The sequence below is a fragment of the Zea mays genome, chromosome 7 (genome assembly GCF_902167145.1).
Source record: "Zea mays cultivar B73 chromosome 7, Zm-B73-REFERENCE-NAM-5.0, whole genome shotgun sequence".
NCBI classification, from domain to species: Eukaryota; Viridiplantae; Streptophyta; class Magnoliopsida; order Poales; family Poaceae; genus Zea; species Zea mays.
In genome coordinates, this window is record NC_050102.1 from 110,630,912 (window position 1) to 110,637,304 (window position 6,393).

Consider the following 6,393-nt stretch of genomic DNA (forward strand, 5'->3'; position numbering starts at 1 on the left):
AGGATGCGTTTTTCTTCCTACAAGCAAAAATCAACTCACTCAGAATCCAAGAGCATGATAAGGCGAAGCACAGGTTCGTAAGCTACCTTCTCAGAGTCAAGCTGAGCATGAAGAGAAGAACTCAGAGCGTTGGCATCATCCAAAGCCGCAGAGACCTGACTCAACTCGATTTGACTTTGAGAATACTTCTCCTCGAAGTCAGCGCATCATCGAGCCATTTTAGCTTGATCTTGAGAATGTTTTTCTTCAAGAACTGTGATCTGCCGAGTCATCCCTATCAAGAAGTATTCAAACAAAATGAGGTCAGAAGGTAAAACAACCCACGGGCAAGAACAAAGAAGAAGAAGAAAGGACACTAACCAGCATTGGTGGCCTCCAACTCAGATACACGACCCCGAAGCAACACCGGATTCCAACGCTCAAGAGATGAAGCCACCTCCGGGATGGAAGCACCCTGCGATTTCAGCTGGCCGACCAGTCCATCCACCAAAGCCTGATAAGAAGAGCGGATGAGCATAATGGCAACAATTCATGCAACATAAAGATCAAACTAAAGCACAGCGCAGCACCTGGAGGTTGGAGAAAAGTGAAGGGATCCCCAAGTTAGGAGAAATCAGCTGATGACCAGGTGCCAGACCACCACTCGAAGCAGCTTGCAGCAGACCAGCAGGAATGAGCTCAGTACATTCAGCAGATCTTAACGCCAGACCAGTGGGGATGCTGCCCTCCAAAGCGACCCCCTGATCCGGAGTTTGAGCCACCATCATGCCGCCAGAGTGTGGAGGTGAACCCACATGAACATCCATGGAAGTGCAGGAGGGAGACCTCGCTCGGACACCCTCGGGGGCTGGGCCAAGGTTGGCACTGGCCACTTGAGCCGGGTCACCCCCGGCAACACCCTCGGGGGCTGGGTAGTGGCCTATACTCCTCACCTGAGCTGAGTCCTCCCCGGCGACACCCTCGGGGGCTGGGCGCATGTCAGCGCTATTCAAGGGATCCAAGCTCTCTGCCGTGACCACCTCTAAGGTCGACGGGCCTTCAGCTACTTCCATAGTATTAGGACGATCCAAGTCATCATCCCGACCCTCGAGATCGTGCTCTAAGGTCGACGAGGCACGGGACGACCTCAACCCAGCATCTGGCACGGCTGCACAAGTTTCTGTTGCATCAACGTCTGCAGGTTCCAACAACAAGTTCTCAGGGACCATATCCTCTAGAGCTTGATCAAAATTGGCCATGGACAGTTCTTGCAGACCAATAAGAGCAGACAAGGCAGGAGAAGGAACCCCACTACTACCCCCGCTAGCGACGAACTGCCGACTGTTTTTCCGAGTTAATGGAGTTTCATTCTCTTCCTCCTCATCTTCCACAGCAACAGCACAAACAGCATCCTCATTGGGGTCAGCAGCAGGCGGAGCACACCCATTGGGATCAATGTCAGCAAGGCCAGTTGCAGTCATTTCTTCGGCAGCAGGAGCTAAGGTGCGGGCATCCTCGTCAAAGCCGGACACTCGCCGGAGGCGTCTTCTTTTCTTCTTCTGCTCATCAGCAGAAGGCTCGGGCTGACTGGTTCGGCTAGGACGCCTCGGGCGAGTGTTGACAGGTTTCGAGACATCCAAGGTCGCATCAACCTCTGGAAGGGGCACCACTGCTAATGTACCATCAGGAGCAGTATCAGATGAATCCTCAGCTAGCAGATCGAGCATGTCATTTATGTCTGCATCACTAGGGTTCAGGGGCACTTCAAAATAAATCTGCCGCTCATCATCAGGTATCTCCCCGAGCGAAGCAACTAAGGAACGGACCTCTTCAGCAGAAGGTTGCACTCTAAGACCCAAACTGCTATCTGTCACGGGCGGATTGGACACAAAAAGAGTGAAGGCTTGGGAAGACGGTAGGTTCCAAGCCGAGTATGCCACTAGAGCTCCAACGTTTGAAACTTTACCCCTGAGGATCATTTCGAGTCGGCTCACCAAATCCACAGAAGGAATTCTCCTATTAGTAACTCGGGTTGAGTCGGCCAGCCCTCGGTAAAGATATGCTGGATAGGCCCTGTCTTTCAGCGGCTGAATGTTTTTGAAAACAAAATCTGCGACCACGGCTTCAGCAGTCAGACCTCTCTCTTTCAGTAATCCAACTTCAGTAAGCAACACGCCCGCCTCGGCTACTTCTTGGTCCGTGGGAGATTCAGTCCAACTCGGAGTGCGAACGTCTGCCTGTCTCCCTGAGCGGGAAGGGAGAGAATTTCCATAATTATCCATTATAAACCACTCCAGACGCCAACCTTTAATGCTGTCTTTGAGGGGTATCTCGAGATACTCGGTCTTCCGCCCCCGGCGCATCTCTAAACTGGCACCTCCGACCAATTGATGTTGCCCCCCGGCCATCCCAGGACGGCAGTGATACAGATACTTCCATAAGCCAAAATGCGGCAGCACGCCAAGATAAGCTTCGCAAAGGTGAACGAAAATAGAGATTTGGAGAATGGAGTTAGGGTTCAAGTGAGTCAGGTTGATGCGGTAAAAATCAAGGATGCCACGGAAAAAAGGAGATATGGGAAGGCCGAGGCCGCGAAGAAGGAAAGGAGTGTAAACCACTGACTCGTGGGTATCTTCGGTTGGGACAGTAGTCCCGTGGCAAGCCCGCCAAGAACAGAGTTCCCGTGGAGGGAGAACCCCGATGGAGACAAGGCGGAGAAGCTCAACTTCAGAAATCACAGACATATGGTTACCTGCGAAGGGTAACTGACTGTTGGGGTCGATGGCGGGGATCACTGCGGTAGACGAGTTCGCAGTCTTCCTCTTGGGCGCCATCTTGCTTCTCGCTGGCAAAACAGAGCAGGAGGCGAGTGGCAGAGAAAACTCAGATGCGGAAATGCAAGAACTAGGGCACGGAAAGCAAAGGCGGCTAAAAGCGCGACTCTTAAGGGATATTCTTGAGCCAGATACCTTTTCAAAAGGTGCCCAGTCATCACCCGGCGGTCATCTCCGAAATCCCAGCATGCCACGTGGATATCCAACAGTTATTTCCAAAAAAGCCGATGCGCCACCTCATCACTCGGTCATTTTCCTCAAAGTAACTTGAGAAGCTGGCTATCACTCGGCGCTGCCTCTAAAACGCCGATCACGTGTTCAATCGCTCGGCATTACTTCTAAAATGCCGACGCTGACCTTCAATCACTCGGCGCTGCCTCTAAAACGCCGACCACGTGTTCAATCGCTCGGCATTACTTCTAAAATGCCGACGCCGACCTTCAATCACTCGGCGCTGCCTCTAAAACGCCGACCACGTGTTCAATCGCTCGGCATTACTTCTAAAATGCCGACGCCGACCTTCAATCACTCGGCGCTACCTCTAAAACGCCGACCACGTGTTCAATCGCTCGGCATTACTTCTGAAATGCCGACGCCGACCTTCAATCACTCGGCGCTGCCTCTAAAACGCTGACCACGTGTTCAATCGCTCGGCATTACTTCTAAAATGCCAACGCCGACCTTCAATCACTCAGCGTATCCTTTAACACGCCGACCACGTGTTCAAACGCTCGGCATTACTTCTAAAATGCTGACGCCGATATTCTATCACTCGGCGTTATTACTAAAATGCCGGCCCCGTATTTCGTCGCTAGGCATTACTTCTAAAATGCCGATGCCGACCTTCTATCATTCGGCATTGCCTCTAAAACACTGGTCTTGTGTTCGATTACTCAGTGTTACTTCTAAAACGCTGATGTCAATCTTCACATCGCTCGGCGTTGTCTCTACTATATCAGAAGAATCAATTCAACATTCAGCAAAGACAGTGACAAATCATCAAAAAGAGGGGATAAACGACAGTCTTCGTTAAAGGGAAGTTAACGAGTTTACAAACCAACTCTTCACGAGTTGGTACTTCCCTAATTCTACTCTACGTTACTACTACTACTAAACTACAATATACTACTCTACATTACTACTACTACTAAATTACACTAATTACTACTACATTATTCTAGCTATACTAAACTATACTAATATCTAAGAAGACCAGTGGCGCCTAGCCACTGGCCCTGCCCCTGCCGCCGCCGCCGCCGCCCTCGGTGCTGCCCCTGCTGCTGCCCTTGGTGCTGCCCCTGCTGCTGCCCTTGGTGCTGTCCCTGCTGCCGTCGCCGCCGCCCCTGCCACTGCCGCTGCCGTCGCCGTCGCCATCGTCATCGTCGTCGTCGTCGTCGTCGTCGTCGTCTTCACCCTCGTCGCCGCCGTCCGAGTCCTCCTCATCCGAGGAGTACTCCGACTCATCCGAGCCTTCGAGCCCGGCGCGCTCGACGGCCCGGATATACGTCCAGACCTCCGCGGCTATCCCCTGGGAGTCGTCCGAATCATCGGACGACGCCAGGGGAGAGACGGGAGCCGGAGACCCCTCGGACTCGGAGGAGAACTCCTCCTCCGAGTATTCCGAGTCACCAAACTCCTCCGATGGAGGAGTCGGCTCACGCTTGCGCTTGTTGTTCTTGCCCATGGTTGAAGCTTTGGGAGAGAAGAAAGGGAAGAGGCAGTAAGGAGCAGCGAAGAGAGGTGAAGAAACCAGAGAAGCAAAGGGGTTATTTATAGAAGGGAAAGGCAACCGCTCACTTCTAACCGCGGTCACTGAACAGTCGCAAGGCATTCAATAAACACTTCCACCCACCCGAAGACACGTCAGACGGCGGACGCCGTTTCATGCAACACCACACCCATTGGGACTCCAGTCAACAGCACAAAGGATAGGATCACACTAGCCGTCCCATCGCATTACTACTCAGAGGCAACCGGCTAAAACACTCAGCGTACCAAGCCGTCCCTTGCCCACACCCATTGGGGGGGGACGCCCAGGAATTATCAGTATATTTTTCAAACGGTCACATCCGTGCAGGGCATGCAGTGAATACCTCAAGACAAAAATGAGATATCAGTAAGGATCAGAGGAAAGCCAAATATAACCAGCAAAGTACAAGATATGGCCGACAGAAGCGACGTGAAAACTAGACAGAGAACGTCCGTCAAATGTCCAATCAATCGCAGAAGCAAATAAATTGCACTACCTAGCAAGATATGGATGGATTGCAAACTCGGCTGCTAAAGACAAAGTATACGCTGACCTTAGCAGCAAAATATTGATGACATAATGCTGACCTCTAAAGCATAATGCAAAATAGCCTTACGACAGTTTCCACAAGCGAAAGAAAGACCTTCGAATGGATTATCCTTAAAAAATCCATTTGAAGGTCGGGGGCTACACCCATTGGGTGCACCTCCGGTGCACCCCATGGAATATTGTTCTAAATCGACATAACACCGACTTCTAAGGCGTGGAGCAAGATTGAAAAAGATTAGTCCTCAACCGAGATGCAGGGGCGCGAATGGGGATAACCTTTGGAAGAAGACCTTCGAGTAGATTATCTTCTAAAATCTACTCAAAGGTCGGGGGCTACACCCATTGGGTGCACCTCCGGTGCACCCAATGAAATCCAGAGCCTTATTTTCCAAAATGCCGACTTCTAAGGCACAAGCGCAAAACCAAACTTTGGCCGGACGAGTAATCAGAGCCAGAGAAGACAGCAGGAAGTCATCTTTTGGACCTTGGATCTTTGAGTTGATTACCTCTAAATCAACCCAAAGATCGGGGGCTTGTGGGGGATAGATATCCCCTGGGTCCACCAAAGAAGTAAAAGGCCTCACGAAAGGCCCAAGGGCCCAATAATTCGTAAGGTCATTCTTTCGTGGGCCTAGGGAAAGGCAACCAACAAAGAAGACGTGAGACTGATTAGTGCAAACCCAGGCGGCCCACAACGTCGAACGAATGAATCACAACAGAAACCCGACTTTCCCGCGCTGAAGCCCCCATGCAGCAGAGCCGTGCGAGGATAAGTCGGCGAAGGTTACGTAGAGATAAACCCAAGAGGTTCACTATCTTTTGGCTACTCGTTGCTATCGTATCACATGTACTGCCCCACGGCCGAGTATATAAGGCCTAGGGGGCACCCCTTCAGATCGATCGACCCTGTTCTACTTAGCCACCCACAAAAACTCTCTGCGCCCTCTATCCAGAGAATCCTTTTGTAACCACGCTCATACACTCACCAGGACGTAGGGTGTTACGCACTTCTAAGCGGTCCGAACCTGCAAATCTTGTCCATTGTCCCTCGTGCGATCGGCACGAACCATTTTGCTACAGTCGTCGACATCGTCCTACTCCTAAAAACATCTTGAGGGGCAACCCCGGGTGTGCGGTCGGACCCAAAACACCGACAGAGGGGGAGGAGGAGCACCCGTAGGACGAAGGAGGAGGCACATGTGCCCCCACAGCGACACGGAGGTGCAGTAGACCATTTATGTGGCACAACATGATAATGACGAGACGCAAGTAGACAATGAG